We start from the raw sequence: 15,718 nt of genomic DNA on the forward strand, positions 1-15,718 counted from the left end.
CGTTGATCGTTAACGACCAAACACTGCACGATTTATAAACAATTGAATAACGACGTCGTTATCGTTCAATCGCCTGCTAAAATCGTGTAGTGGATGCCCCATTTAGAGTGGTATAAAATGGTCCTGTTTGAGTTCTTTGAAGAGATCATCATTGTACCAGTCATCTTTGAGGATTGATGTCAGATCCTTTGAGGCATGTGATAATTCTGCCATTTTTTATATAATATCAGATATTTGTATCTGTCAGAGTGAGGCTGCATTTCTTTTAGAAGTCTCTGTGAGTGATAATATTGTTTACACTTGTGGAGTGATTCTGTTGTGGCTTTGTGATAAGGTTTTGGTCACAGTTGAAAGTAATTCAGGTGTGCAGTCACGCAGGGAGGTGTGCAGTCATTGGGAAATACTGCGTATCTCCCAACTGTCCCGCTTTGGGTGGAACAGTCCCATTTTCTGGGGACTTTCCCGACGTCCCACCTGCTGGGCGCAGTGTGGGGGGGGGGAGCACACACCTCAGAGAACTCATAGGGTGAGTAGATGCCCATACTGTGCAGGCAGAGTCTCTGTGGGGTTGTCCATCATCTCTGGGAGTGCTGCCCAGTGACAAATCGGGGGTACGTGGCACACCCCTCTGCCCTAAGCTGCACTCATTGGTAGGCCACACCCCCTACACAGGCATGCGAGTTGTCCCACTTCAGCAGTACAAGACACAATTTTATAAATATATATATATAAATTACATGAGTGTTACTAATTGGTAATATATAATATAAGGCAACTTCCATTTGGTTTGGAGGTGTTGGAGCACTCTGGCTACATGGTCGTTTCTACACTAGCCAATTGAACTAGATAAATACCATATAAAGCAGCACGGAAATACTGTAGTACAAAATAACTGCATAGTATGCTTATGGCAGAGTGTAGTAGTAGTACTAGTTCCATTCCTCGCTCGCACGCTTTGTGCACAGAATGTTATGAACGTAAAACAAAAACGTCACGACGTCGTCTTTCAAATTTGGCGCTCGAACAACAATCGCGCTCCGACGAGTCTCAGACATCCCAAGGCAGCAGCGCTCCCGCCGAGTAGTCCTGTACAGAGGGGGCGTCAGACTACAACTCCCGGCAGCCCCTGTCCCCGCCCCAGCCACGCATGCGCTCTGCTTGATGATGCCGCCATTTTGTGAAGCAGGGCTCGGAGTGATTAAACGGTGAGCTGGTTCCCATTGGGCGGCTCCGGTCCCGTTCCCCGCTGGCAGTCTGACCTGGATCACTGGAATCTGTCTGAAAAGCAGAAAAAAACCGAGAAAAAGCCGCCCGGGGGAGGTAAGGAGAGAGGAAGAGGCGGTTTTGCAGGAGCTTTCTCCGGCCTCTAGGTGTCACGATGGGGCTCCGGTGCGGGCGGCTGATGGGGTGTTTGTCTCCCTCTATCGTTATTGGAATTTGGCAAAAAAAAAAAAAAAATGTCTGTAGCTGGGGCCTGCGAGACTCCGTCCCTGTACCTGTGTGGCAGTGGCCGCCGCCGCAACGGCCCAGGGAGCGGGCTGCTTTGGGCGGGATATTCCGGAGTCGGCTGCGACGCTAGGCCTGTCCTCCATTTTCTCTCCAGTCGCTGCCTCTCTGCGTCCAATGCGGACTAGCTGGTCCCCAGTAGCCGTGTGTGTGCCGGTGCGGTATCCTATATCCCGCTTATTTCTAGCTGCAGAACCCAAGCGCCTCGTACAGCCGCTAGTACTCGTGTACACTACGCCGTCACTCAGCCATGCCTATAGCGCGGCTCGCTGATGTATGCGGGTGGCGGTCACTAGAACTCGCCGCTGCGATAGAGTGGTAAGGCCGCGGTCCTGGCTGCTGGCTGGGCTCCGTGTTGTGGATGAGTTCAGGCGGCGCCTGTGACTCCCTTACGTGGATAATAGTTCTCCCTGTATCTGCTGCGAGTGTCCTGCAGTCCTGAAGCGATCAGGCTGTCAGATAGCGCAGCAGCAGCTCCCAGCACAGCAGCACTATGTAACTTTTCCTCCAGACAGGCAACAGGATGACTTTCACAAGGGGTAGAATAGGTGGAAAGAGCTCCCTCTGTGTTCCCCAAATCAGAACAGCTGTGTAAAACATACATATTTGTATTAGGTAGGCTGGCGTACACTAAGATTTATTATATAGTTTATACTTTTTATTTTGTATTTTTTTTTCACAATCAAAGCTTAATTGTCATGCTTATCTCTCAATCATAAGAATATTGGAAAAAACTGAATGTTTTGTGTAATGCTGCCAGTTATAGTTTGAAATGAACATTACCCAAAGTTTTGCTATGCATAGGCTTAGCAATGTATTTGTTTCTAAAATACTCCGTGGGTGAATTGAAAGAAATTGATGTGCGGTACGGCACATTGTCCCACTGGCACCGCAAATTCTCTTTCTCGCCCCATAGAGGTGCAAGGAAAAACTTGCAATGTGGGTACTACTGTAAATTGCTGATATTTCAGCGGCATATTACTTAGTTGAATCCCCCATGTTCGATATACTGAAAACAGTGAAAGAAAAATAACTTTAAATTAAAATTCTTGTGTGTGTGTATATATATATATATATATATATATATATATATATATATTTTGCACCTGATCACCTTAGGGCGTTATTCAATTGTTATGGCGCACCTGATCTCCCGTCTAAAGTGACGGGAGATCGTGGTGCGCTATTTGTTGCAGATTATCGCGCCCATAGTGGTCGGGTTTAGCTGCTTAAAGCTGCTACCCCTGACCAAAGTGCAGGGCGCGAAATGTGCCATTTGGGTGCCAAAACAGGTCACTTTTCAGCTTGCACACTCTTGGGGCTGCGAGCTGAAATGGTGTGCCGGCAGCTGATCGCACTCGACAGGAGCAACAATTGAATAGTTCTTGTCTGGTTCATAGAGGGGCGATACAATTGAATACTGCCCTTATTATGTGCAGGTAATGTGTTTTTCTTTTCAGGTTTTGAGTTACTGTATGTTATTACTCAAACCTACCTACATTTTGCTTTGCAGCCAGGTATTTCCTGATATGACTTATCTTGGTCAGTTTGACCTCATGTATGTAGCCAAATATAGACCGATACAGCAGTTTTGTGCTTAGGCCATGGGGCACAACTAGTTATAGGATAGTAACCAGACAACCGGTATCAACTTGCTGTATTTTTTGGCTATTCTCAATGACCAATGAACGTATTTGATATATTGATTGGGATGGAAAGTAATTTTGTGCATGTGTTAATTGGCTGTTAAAATAGCAGCCTGTGGGGGCGATTCATTTAGCAGCGTGTGATGTAGCTCCCAGGTTAAGTGCCCAGAGCATTCTGGCAATTAACCTGGGAGGTGCACCTTTCTGCAGCTATTGTCTGGGGCTTAGTCGTGGAAAGCTGCATCACCCAGGTTACTTGCTAGGTTTGATCCAGTTATTTAATGCGCTAAGCCCGAGACTAGCCCCACGGCACCAGATAATGTGGATTTCTACTTGCACCCTAAGGAGCACAAATATGCTTGTAGGGCTAGTCGCAGGCTTTACTGCAGGAATAATTGAATTGCTATGGGCATTTAACCTGGGTACTACATCCCCGTGGTGCGAATTGAATCATCCACTACATGGGGGTTGTATGTAATGGGGTGCGACTTGCAGCAACTGCAGTCATTTCGGTGAGTCTTCCCGTATTTTTAAAGCAGCCACCACTTTAAAGGCAAGACCACATGATTGCTGCTTTAAAAATACAGGAAGACTTTCAGGAGTTCCTGAAGTGCCTGCAAGTCGCATCCTATTTACATAAGCCCCCTGGTCTGTAGATGAGCCTGTTGGATAATTATTAAGCTCTTCACATGCTGGTCCTGCTATCTGGCACAACCACTAAATTGCTGGATCTTTTATATATAGTCACATATAGATGACCAATAAGGTTGTGTGTTGGGTGTGCAAAATGGGTCATATGTTTTAAACTATAAAATCAGCCATCCAAATTGCTGTGTTGACGACTGGTGTCTCAAACTATTTCCGTCATAAGTAAAAAGCTATAGAGCAGAGATTCCCCAAGTTTTCACCTAAGTGAAAATGGCCTGGAATTGAATATGGAGAAAAGTAGAAAACAGACTTAAAGTGCAATTCGACGAAAGCTTTTCTACAAACTGCACTTTTCGCGGCTAATTGGATTCGGCCCTAAAGTGCCGGCCTCAAGGTAGTTTATTGGCTTAGCGCGGGGCTAACAGCAAGTTAATTATCGGGGTCCAAAAGGACGCCGGTAATTAATGTTCCTACTCGACACGAGTAGGAACATTAAGCAGCTGTCTTCTCTAGTTTTCTTCTAAACTAGTGTGCATGCGTTACCTACAGACCCAGGACTCAATGCCTAACAGCCACATGCCCATCTCTGGTGCATACCACTGACTAGTGTCCCCAATTTGTAGCATGTCACACATGTAGGCCCTCCAATTCATAGCATGGGGCAATTCAAATGTTTTCGCCAGTGGCTGCCCATGCCGGGAGCCCGACGGAGCAATTCAGTTCCTGAAGAGGGGAGCAGAAATGTGTGAAATGTCTCATTTGGGCACTCTAACCTGGATTTTAGACGGGTTTAGCTGTTTAATGCAGCTAAACAAAGTCTAATTGGGTGCGATAAGCTCAAAAATGAATGGTTGATCACAAACAATTGAACTACAACATTGGGCATCCATTAAATACCGCAACTTTAAAAAAAAAAAATAATAATTTAATCTCCCCCTATCTCACACAGTAGTCCCAGCTTTTTGGGCGCCCTAACCACTTCAGTGAATGGGTTTAGCCGCTGTGCGCAGCTAAACACTGTGCTTGTAGCTGCGATACCTACTAATGGATAACCATAAGGAGAAACGATTGAATTGCTTCAGCTGGGTACACAATCGTCGGGCCGTTCTTTTGATTTTGATCTGTCTGTTCGATATAGAAAGTGTGTACACACGTTCGGTCCTGTTTTGACGGATGGAAACTGGTTGAATCGGAGGATTGCATCTTCTGTGCAGTTTAATTTTCATCTGATTTGACGGCATGGTCGTACCGAAAGTGCTGTGTGTATGCACCTTCGACCGTTCGTGCGATTGTACAACAAGCCTGGGACTGCCTCTCTGGGCGTGCATAATTAAACTACTGATGTTCAGGAAGCATTCTGTGTACCACGCTCCTCTTCATATACATATTCTCTATTTTTTTTTTCCTATATACCCCACCACCTACTTGTTAGTGGATACAAGCATACGTCCTTCCTTTACCAACAATTCCGATTTCTGCTCCTTTTTCTCCTCCTGATAGCTTGAATTGCTGTTGCCATAGCTGCCAGAATACAAGCTCGAGCCTTCCTTTTTCTCAAAGACATGCTGGAGAATGACAGACTAACGAATGTTCTGTCCTGAAACTACAGTAGTTACAGTAGTTCATAAACGTAATAGCTCTGAAAATATTCACGTAGGTTTGTTTTGGTCTCATAATCACACCCCCTTCCTGCCCATTATGTTAATTTTAGGTACATCCACTGTGAGTGCAGCCTGAAATCGGGAAAATGTGTACGCTGGTACAATCATTTGCTTGCGATTATTTCGTCAGTGCGGGTTCGACGGTCGCACCTTGGATTGTATGTGTGTACGCGCGTATCGGGACTGATAGGCACTTCCGAACGGGACCGTTGTCAATCGATCAGTCGCATCGAACGTGTGATGGTATAGGTGTGTACCCAGCTTTAGTCAGGCGCCTATTTATATAGACACCCTGCAGGGGGCATCTACAATTATTGAATTGCAGCTAATGGGGGGGATTCAAGTGTTTTTTTTTGGGGGGGGAGTTTTAAGAAATGGACGTCTATCAGAGCATTTCAGATGTTTGTCTGATAGATGCTCATTAGCTGCTGCAGAAAAATTTTATCTCTCAGCCACATGAGGTGCGAGACAAAATGTGTGCAAAGTCCATAGTTTGGGTGCCCAAACTAGGACTTGAGACACTCAAACCAGGAGTTTAGCTGTTTTGATTGTCTAAACCTGGTGCTTCTGAGCATGTTAAATACTAATGGGTCACTGCCGGAACTCCCTCCCGGGGCTATTCAGCACCGCACTGAATTGAATCATGCTCAGCGAGTCTAATACAGGGCTCGACATATACCGGTCGCCATGACGACTAACTGGTATTCAATATGGGAGCGATAACATAGTTTTTGCGTTAATGTCGGAGGTATGACGTTGTTATCGCAGGTTTTAGTTTTACACCTTATTCAATTTCAAAGACTTATCGCAGTTTTGAAAAGTCTTTGATAAAAAACGGGGATAACTTTTCACCATTGAATAGGTGTCAAAAAAGTGCAGAATTGGGGTTTAGGGGTGCAGGCTTAAAAAAAATAGCCTGCACTCCTGGGAATGACATTTAAAAAAAGAACTGTGTCAAAAAAAGTAAAAAAAAAAAAAAAAATAGGGACACCCCAAAAAATAGAATTAAAAATTGGGGTGAAAAAACAAAATGTGAAAAAATTGTTTAACAATAGGGAAATAGGATCAGGGCTATTCTGCATGTATGCGGCAGGTGTTTTCTAAAATAGATTTATAGCGGCAGGTGCACAAATGCAGAATTTTTAAAACTTACTTTAGGGACTTAAAAATATGCTAGTACCCATTTTCATGTACCCCAAATTTGATGGGACCACTTAAAAAAACGAAAAAAATAACCTAAGTGCTCTTCTGCAACACTTCAATGTCGGGAAAAAACAACTGCTGCTGAGGCTATTTAAATCCCCGATTTTCATTTAAAGGCTAAAACGGGGGTACCCCTAGTGATCCCCCATGTTTTTACAACTTTAGGGGGGTCTTACAATTTTTTTAAGGGAAAACTCGTAACTTTACGCAAATCCAACTTCGGAGGTTCCCATTTTCGTTAATTTTATATTGAATACGGGGATAAGCGGGAGTGCGCAGGTAAAAACTCTGATATGAAACGTTAACTTCGACAGTGAAGTTAACGTTTCATATTGAATACCCCTCTATGATTTTAGTCCTGGCGACCGGGATTTCCAAACCCCGCCCCCCCCCACCCCTGCCGCCGCAGAGAAGTTACATTTGTCGGTCGCCCACTGAAATTTTACCAGCGGGCACCTGATTCCCCGCAGCTGCAGCCGGCGTTGGGCTTCCCCACGGCAACTATGGGAGAGACGTCATGACGTCTCTCCCATAGTAACGAGGAGCAGCGGCATCCGGCTCCACCCACGGGCACTATGGGAGAGACATCATGACGTCTCTCCCATAGTTCCGAAGAGCAGCGGACGCAGGATCCTGGCCTAAGGTAAGTATTCTTTTTTTTGTGTGCGCGCGGCACACTTAGAGGGCGCTTACTGCTGGGGGCACTATTTCAGGGGGCACACTGCTGGGTTGAGTAGCACTGAAAGGGCATGTGTGGTGGTCTATACAAGCTTTCATAATATTGGTAATGGATGATGGTCTGGCTCTTAAACTTTTGAGATGGATCCTAGAGTTTACAAAAATTTGTTGAGCCCTGGTCTAATAGTATAAAATTTAATTGTGCACCACATTCAGTGGCTGAATTTGACAATGGAAGCCATAGGTGTTCTTCTAAACGCCACCCTTTGTGTCTAATTGGAATGTACCCCATTATGTCTTCAGTTTTTATCCTAGGCCCACCCCCTTCCCTCTAGGTCACAGGTTCTCAAACTGTGACTTCAGGGCCCCAAACAGTGCATGTTTTCTAGTTGTCTCCACAGAATCACAAGTTCAATTATTAGCTCCATCTGTGGATCTTTCAAAATGTGTCGGCAAGTAATGAATACACCTGTGCACCTGCTGGCTGATCTAGCAAATGTGAACAGTGTGGGGTCTGAGGACCGAGTTTGAGAACCACTGCTCTAGGCTGTAAGCTTTATGGGCATTGCCCTCCTCCCTCCTATTCTCATTACCTACTTTTCTTACACACCAGCTATACTCTACACCTCCTTCTTTGGGCTCCCTGCCCCAGACTCCACTTTTTCATTGTTTTTCGATTCCTCAGATAACTCAGACCCATTATCTGCTCCCACACTAATAGATACAGGTTTCAGCTTGTGTTGAATATTTCCATTATTATTATTATTATTATCGTTTATATGGCGGCACAAATATTCCACATCGCCTTACACAGTACATAAATGAGCACACAAAGAGTTATCAATACAAAACAATGCAGGACAAGGACATGGTTTATAAACCTAGCTGCAGCTAGGAGTACATAGTATAAGTAAGGGAAGGAGAAGCATGAGGGACGGTTGTGGATTAATAGATCTACAGTAAAAAGATCGACAATGTCTAGGTAGACACCAGATGTTAGACAGACAATAGGTCGACAGGTACAAAAGGTCGACACAAATTTTGTTTTTTAGCCCTAATCTTCACCCTATCCCTCCCTCCAGGTGCCTGACCCTAAAAAACAAATATCGACCACTTGTCCCTGTCGACCAATTGTCCAACATCTGGTGTCTACCTAGACATTATCGACCAACTGACACCGTGAGGGACGAAGGCCCTGCTCGCAAGAGCTTGCATTCTAAAGGGGGGGGCAGACAGCCAGGGGCGACACAAATGGGGTCGATAGTGAGGAAGGTGCATGGAGCAGTGGGTTAGGATATGTGCTGCGGAATGTGTGTTTTAAAATGACCTTATGTTATGTCAAACTTAAAATCTTAGTTCATCTATCTATAACAAAACTAGGTTTATTTGTGTTATTTACCTGAAAAATGTACAAAATAAAGTTATTGTACTTTAATTTTTGTCTGTTACAGTTGCCTTAATTCACACCTGCCGGTGTTTCCCGTTGTTTTTTTGCTGGGTGTTAAATTTAGTGAAGCGGGTGGGTCCTTTCAGACGACACGGTCACCGTGTTACAGCAGGGAATATCCACTGAGGACTGCTGCTGTGCCGTCCCTGCAAGTCAGGGCCGGCTTGTAATGCAGCTGTGCATGCTCACTGGATGAAGGGGAAAAAAAAAAAACATTAAAAACTGCTCAAAGCTGTTCCATGTGAAAGGCACTGAGTGCCTGGAAAATAACAGCCGACTCGTGCCTGGTTTTTTGCCGGCCGGTGAAAACCGGCTAGTGTGAAATAGCCCTAAGGCATCTAAATGCATCCAACTAAAAGTACATATATTATGGGACTGACCTGCAATCCTAATAGTGAATACTTTGTCCCGGCTACTGGGTGCTATGCCATGCACCTGTGAGTGGGTGCTTCTCACATGCTAGACCAGGGATGGGGAACCTCAGGTCCGGGGGCCGTATAAAGCCCTCGGAATAATTTGGTCTGGCCCTCTAAGCTTTTATTTCTGCTAATCTCATCTGGCTAGCAGGGTGCCTTGAATGGTAACCTGCAGCCAGAATAGTGCCTATAGCGTCCTTAGGATGCTTCAGATGGTCACACCGCTGCCCTTACAGCTCCCCGGAGCATCCTCAGGATGCTCCGGGCATTGCTGTAGTCATCGGTAATTGTGGCCCCGTCCCTTGTGACACATTACGTAGAGAGGCGTGGTCTGCACCAGGCCAGCGAATAATGTTTTATATATATCACAATGACCCTTGGCAGAAAAAAGGTTCCCCGTTCCTGTGCTTAACCCACCCACAAAGAGGTGGAACCATGCCCCAAATGCTGTGGCCATGCACCCTCTGTCGGGGGAGGGGCATGATATTTCTGTACCCGGGCCTAGGATTTCTCTTGGCAGCCCTTGAGGTGACAGGTAGAGACAGGAGGGTGTGGGGCTGAGTGGTGGGGTAGCAAAGCCATGGAGGGAGGGTGGTGGTTGAGAGTGGAAGAACAGGTAAGGTAGAGGAGAGAACCAGAAGGTTGGAAAGGAGACTGATAGAAGAAATAGGGAACAGCAAGTGGTGGAGGCTATAGAGGGGTAGATTAGGGGTGGAAAATAGGTGACGTATGTGGGCACTGAGTAAGGGGGGTGGTTGAAGTAAAGGTGTTCATCTCGCTTATTGCCTCGTCCACAGCATGAAGATTGGCGTGGAGGCTGTGTGATATAGAGACAGTGTAGATAAATGTTCAAAAATACAGGTAAAAGAACAGTGCTGCTAATGTATGAGCACAGCTACAATGTGAATATAAAGAGAAGGATGTGAGTAGTGGGTGCAGGAATTAGTTACTAAATAAAGTGGTTAAAGTGGATAGATGTGATGCAATGGAAAAAGGCAATACAAACAGGAATTTCAGTAGTATGAAGGTAAAATACATTGTATAGAACTGATCCAGTCAGAGGTGTTTTGAACAATAAGGGCAGCACATAGACTGGGAAGACCTAGCAATGTCCAAGCAGGGAGTGCAGTAAGGAGTTTCCTGGATATACATATAGCAGGTGATGGTGAATGAGCTAATTCACATAAGTATGTCTTATGTGCTTCAGAAGGAGTTCTGGCTATCAGAATGTTCCCCTTCAGCTTTCCTCCGGCGTAACTGTCTTAGATTATAAGTGTAATTACAATTTGATAACTAACACTGGCTATAGCAGACTAACTGCATCAGTGGCTGTGTTGAGAATTGTAGTGCTATTTGTGATTTGTCTACTGAATTGTGCTGTTCTGTTTTTTTAGTACGGTCTTATTTAGCTCCCTGTACAGCGCGGCGGACCACTTATGGTGCCCTATAAAGTATAGTAATTATTTACTGGGCTGTTCTGATTTCTCTGACCATGCTAAAATCCAGTCACCAGGTCTAAAATTTTAGTTCAGCCTGGCACCGGTATTCCATTTTTTATTAATGCCATTACCTCTGGGTTATGTATAGTGTGCTGTTGAGTTGAGCACTAACTAAGACTGGCTCCCACCCCTTACACTAGAATTTGTCTTCTTTTCAGTGCCTTTGAGTAAGGCACTAGCTAGGTCCTAGCTTTTTAGTTGGGTTTAATTTCTTTATTTTTCTGTGTGGTTTGGGTGCTTAGTTCCTGGCAACAGGCGACAAGCACTAGTAGAGTGGGATGTTAGGTAGAATAGAGGTTTGGGTGAGCCCTGTATTCCACTCTAAAGACTGCCTCTGGGAGAGTCACCAAACTACATTGTCCCTGGGACACTCTCCATACCAGACACACATCTGAGGGGACCACTGGCAAAAAGATAAGCTGGATACATTTTTAGGCAGTAATAAACATTGTTTTGTGAAAATTTCTTGAGTATGATTCAATTCAACGCGAATTGAATAGCGCCGGGAAGGAGCTCCCGGAGCTTTTCAATTCAGCGTACTATTCAACCCGACTAAAATTCTTCTTGCACCACTCGTGGGGTGCGAGCAGAAATCTGACTCCAGGCGCAAAGTTATTTTCTGCCCTTAGCGCTGCGGAAACAGCAACGCGCCGGGAGTTTAGTCAGAGAATGCCGGTTCTTGTGACTAAACACCATGTTTAAGGCGCGAGAATGGGGATTCTCCTACATAACAGTGCACTGAATTGAATAGCTTTGGGAGCTCCTTCTTGGCGCTATCCAATTCACGTTGAATTGTGCCCTTTGTTTGCCTTTGGTTTATTGCAAGTGAATGTGTACGTCAGGGAGTCTGATTATTATGCATTTAAACAGGTGATTTAGTCTTTAAACCTCCCCTTTTTTGCTGTCATTTCAGTAGCTGAGCTGGTTATTCTGGGTAAAAAAAAAACCCTTTCTTTGGTTCTTTTCTATACAAACAGTGCTACACTTTTTTTTCCAGAGGAATTTAGGTAGCTATCTGTATTAGTTAGAATTGTCTTTCTCTCTCAATATGGAGAAGCCAGACACTGGTTCCAAAAAGCGGGCTTCAGTCACTTTTTATATTTCTACAAAATGTGATAAAAAGCTAACAAAAGGTTGTACGGAACCAGGGTCACACTGTGCTGGTTGTTCACAGGGAGATCATTACCGGGAAATTAGGCTGGACAGTCGGTGATGCCTGATTGGGCCAGGTCTATGGCTGAGGCCATAGGAGAATTACTTAACTCTCAGGCAAATTATATGGTACCCTGTGCTCAAATTCCTAGTTTCTGATACCATGTTATATGGGACGATGTCTCGCTGAGATGGCAACGTCCCTAAATAAAATTGTAACGTCAACAGGGGCCACAGCCACTAAAGGTGCCTAAATACTTAGCGATATTTTACACTATTTGCCCGATTTTGACGCATTGTGATGACAAATCATGTAACATATGCCCAAATCGTGAGTGTCCACTCATGATCACAATGCGTGTCCCCGCAGGTCGTAAATCGCAACTTCAGATCTGCCGTGCTGTAGGGCAGATCTGACAATCTGTCACGATGCACTGGAACAGTTAGGAGGCACGATAGATCGTTTGTCACATTGATTTTAACACCAAATCGTGCCCACGACTGCTGGGGAGGGTTCAAGGGGAAATCGGACACAATGTTGGATTGTGAGCACATCGCCAAGTGTGTAGGCACCTTAAGACGTTCAGGTCAGTCCTCAGTGGATTTTCCTGGAGATGAGGCTTCAGCCGCATCTTCCCTTTAAGAAGGGTAATTGGATTATGACTCGGAAGATAGCTCAAACTGTGAGGATAACTCCCATGCTTGTTCAGGGGTTTCTGTGCTTGTATATACGGCCCGGGAGACCTTGAATCTACAGGAAACTGCTATTCCAGTTACTAGTTCAGTTTCTTTAAACGTAAGAAGAAACCTGTATCTGATTTCCCAGAATTTGCACATTTTGAAGAAATATTAAAAGAAGCCTGGTTAAAACCTGATTCCATGTTCCAAATGAAAATTTTAATGCTTATCCTTTTTTGGAAAAGGATACCAAGCTTTGGGAAATTCGACCTGTGGTGGATGCTCCTATTGCAAGGTTAGTCAGGAATACTGTTATGCCCACAACACAGTCTGTAACACCTAAAGATCCTATGGATAGGAAGAATGAAGCTGTACTTAAGTCTATATTCACTTTGTCAGGAGCCTCGCTGAGGCCTATTCTGGCCAGCGCCTGAGCGATAAGGCTATCAATTCCTGGATGGCCCAGATGATTGCTGGGTTTTAATCAGAGGATTTGTCTGAAGCTAGTTATTTAGCTATACAAATTTCTGAGGCTCTGACCTACAGTGTTGGCCAAACTTGCGGACACTTTTTGAAATTTCAATGTTTTTCAACTTCGAATGCTTATAAAAACTGTTACACTTCATGCAGTGTAATGATGCATGTATCAAATGAAAGGAAATGTAATGCTGAATTCAACACAATAAACAGATGTAAAATATTTGCATTACAAGGGAAGTTATGCAGTGAAAACAACAATTAGGGTGAAAATCCCTGTGTACTTATGATGTTACTGTCCTATCAGTTATTGGTTGGGTATCCCTTATTTCTCAAGCCAGCAGCACAGCGACGTGGCATTGAGCCAGCCAATGTTTGGAGCTCTCCCTCCTTTATTATGTGGTGCCATGAGACAATTATAGCCTCAATTAATTGTCTTTTATTGGATTGACTCCTCAGATTTCAGTTTTTTTTTTTTTTTTTCAAACGGAACCACAAATGTTCTTTTGGGTTCAGGTATGGGCTGTTTCCTGGCCATCCCAGAACATGTCATTCTCTGTGAGCCACTGTTTGCATATCCGTGCAGTGTGGCAGGGAGCTGAATCATGCTGGAAATAAAATGGGGCATTATCTAGAAAAAGATCCCTGATAGACGGTAGAAGTTTTGGTTGTAGGATGGTGTCAATGTACTTTCTGCTATTCAGTGTGCCATCTATGACATAAAGGCGGCCTACAGCATTTGCTGTCATACATGCCCAGATCATAACACTTGAAGGATTCTTTGTTGTCACTTGAATGCAATATGGATGTACATCTTCCCTGATGTGACGTCTCGCATATTTTCTCCCAACACTACCAAATATCGATATCTTAGTGGAAACAAGTGATATGGAGGGACGAAACTGACCTTCTGTCCATGCAATGTGTTCTTTTGCCCACTGTATTAGTTTCTGCCGCTGCTTTTTTCGGGGAATGCTACCTTTTAGGCCAACCTCGGTTAGTCTTCTCTGTACCGTTCTTCCACTGTCAAAAACACCAGTTGCGCTCAGTTCACTGCTAATGGCCGCAGATGACATCCATCTGTCTCTGACGCAAATTATTTTCTCCTATCTTCAACAGCTGTTGTGCACTTTTCCCAGCCTGTTCCTTCTTTGTTTTGTATAGATTGTTTCCTGATAACGTAAACAAAACTTTCATACTCCTGATGTTGTCACATTCCCACCAACTTCTCTCTCAGTTGCTGCATACGAAAGACCATTTTCACGTAACACCACAATCCTGGATCTCTTCCTTGGTGACCAGTCACCACTTTGCCTGGACAACATTGTTGTATTACAGTCAACAGCACTAAACAATACACACAAACATCCAGCTGTAATTGCACTTCAGTAACCAACTTTATTCTGCAAAATGAAACGGCCAAACTGACCTTTCCCACCTTTGAACATGACCTTGCACCTGATCATAAACAACAGCTGATTGGTCCTCAGAACGACTATTCCGATTGGCTGGCAGTAGCTGTTACTACAATCCGCTTCTATAATCTCCTGCATCTGTGCTTTTTCTAACAAAGTAGCATAACGTACCTTGTAATGCAAATATTTGACATCTGGTTATTGTGTTGAATTCAGCATTAAATTTACTTTCATTTGATATATGAATCAGTGCACTGGGTATAGTGAAACAGGTTTTTATAAGTATTCCAGTTTGAAAAACATTCAAATTTCAAAATGTCTATATATATATGTATATGTGTGTGTGTGTGTGTGTGTGTGTATGTATGTATATATATGTGAGACCGGGTCACCGCATGTTTCTCCACCCGAGGGACACTGCGTCCCGCGGGTGAGAATGGCTCCCGCAGGCTGTTAGGGCAGGGCACTTTTTGCCCTCCTCCTGGAGGGCAGGGTGCTTTTTGCCCTCCAAAAGGAGGGCAGGGTGCCGCGGCCCGCTAAAACAGCCTAGCGGGAACGCTAATATATATATAATGTATGTGTGTGTATATAATATATTTTTTTATATTTTGAGAAAAGAGGACGCTCTGTGAATAAACTGATTCATGCACTAAAGAGTAAAACACATATAACTCCTGGTTAGAAGCTTGTAGTTCCCGTACCACATTAAAAATCTCTGTGGGCTGGATACCACATGATGATACTGCACCACATCAGCAATCCCCGTCTCAGCCACGAGTCTCCTCAGTCCCTTTGCCGCACTGCAAGCCCGCTCACATGCCGCACTCTTTGACCACCAGAGCTCCATGCCAGTCCGCGGACGCCTGGGTGTATGTGTAGCGTCAGTCAGGCCACACTCTAACGCGTTTCGTGTATTACTTCGTCAGAGGGTTGGGCCTGGCTGACGTGCTGACCTCATTAAGTGATCGGCAGCCAATCACTGCCTGATCTTACAACTGATTTGCATATGTAAACAATAGCCCTATACCTGCATGTCTGAGCTCGTCAGAACGCAGGATCCTCTATCGGACTCCGGGTCATTATAACCCAGGCTCACAAATACAACTTATACATGTATCGAAAGCCACATACATATGTCACTATATTTCACACAGATACTTCCTACATCAAAACACAATTTATACATTAAAATTCCTCTAAAAATATACTCCTTGGACTCTTTATTTTTATAGCTAGCTATTCTCATTATAGACAATAAAAAGTCATAGTAAGATATAATGAAATTTTTTCAG

At 44.3% G+C, this 15,718-nt stretch overlaps 1 protein-coding gene across 1 annotated transcript in view; it reads left to right on the forward strand.

The window, feature by feature from the left end:
* Nucleotides 1–1,052: 1,052 nt before the first annotated feature.
* Nucleotides 1,053–15,718, forward strand: part of CTCF (CCCTC-binding factor) — a 70,815-nt gene continuing 56,149 nt past the window's right edge. The window contains exon 1 of the mRNA XM_088458275.1: nucleotides 1,053–1,320. The gene's annotated coding sequence lies outside the window, so the exon portion shown is untranslated. The remainder of the gene's footprint in view (nucleotides 1,321–15,718) is intronic.

Source organism: Taudactylus pleione, unplaced genomic scaffold, assembly GCF_031769625.1.
Source record: "Taudactylus pleione unplaced genomic scaffold, aTauple2 ptg000822l, whole genome shotgun sequence".
In the NCBI taxonomy this organism is placed as follows: Eukaryota; Metazoa; Chordata; class Amphibia; order Anura; family Myobatrachidae; genus Taudactylus; species Taudactylus pleione.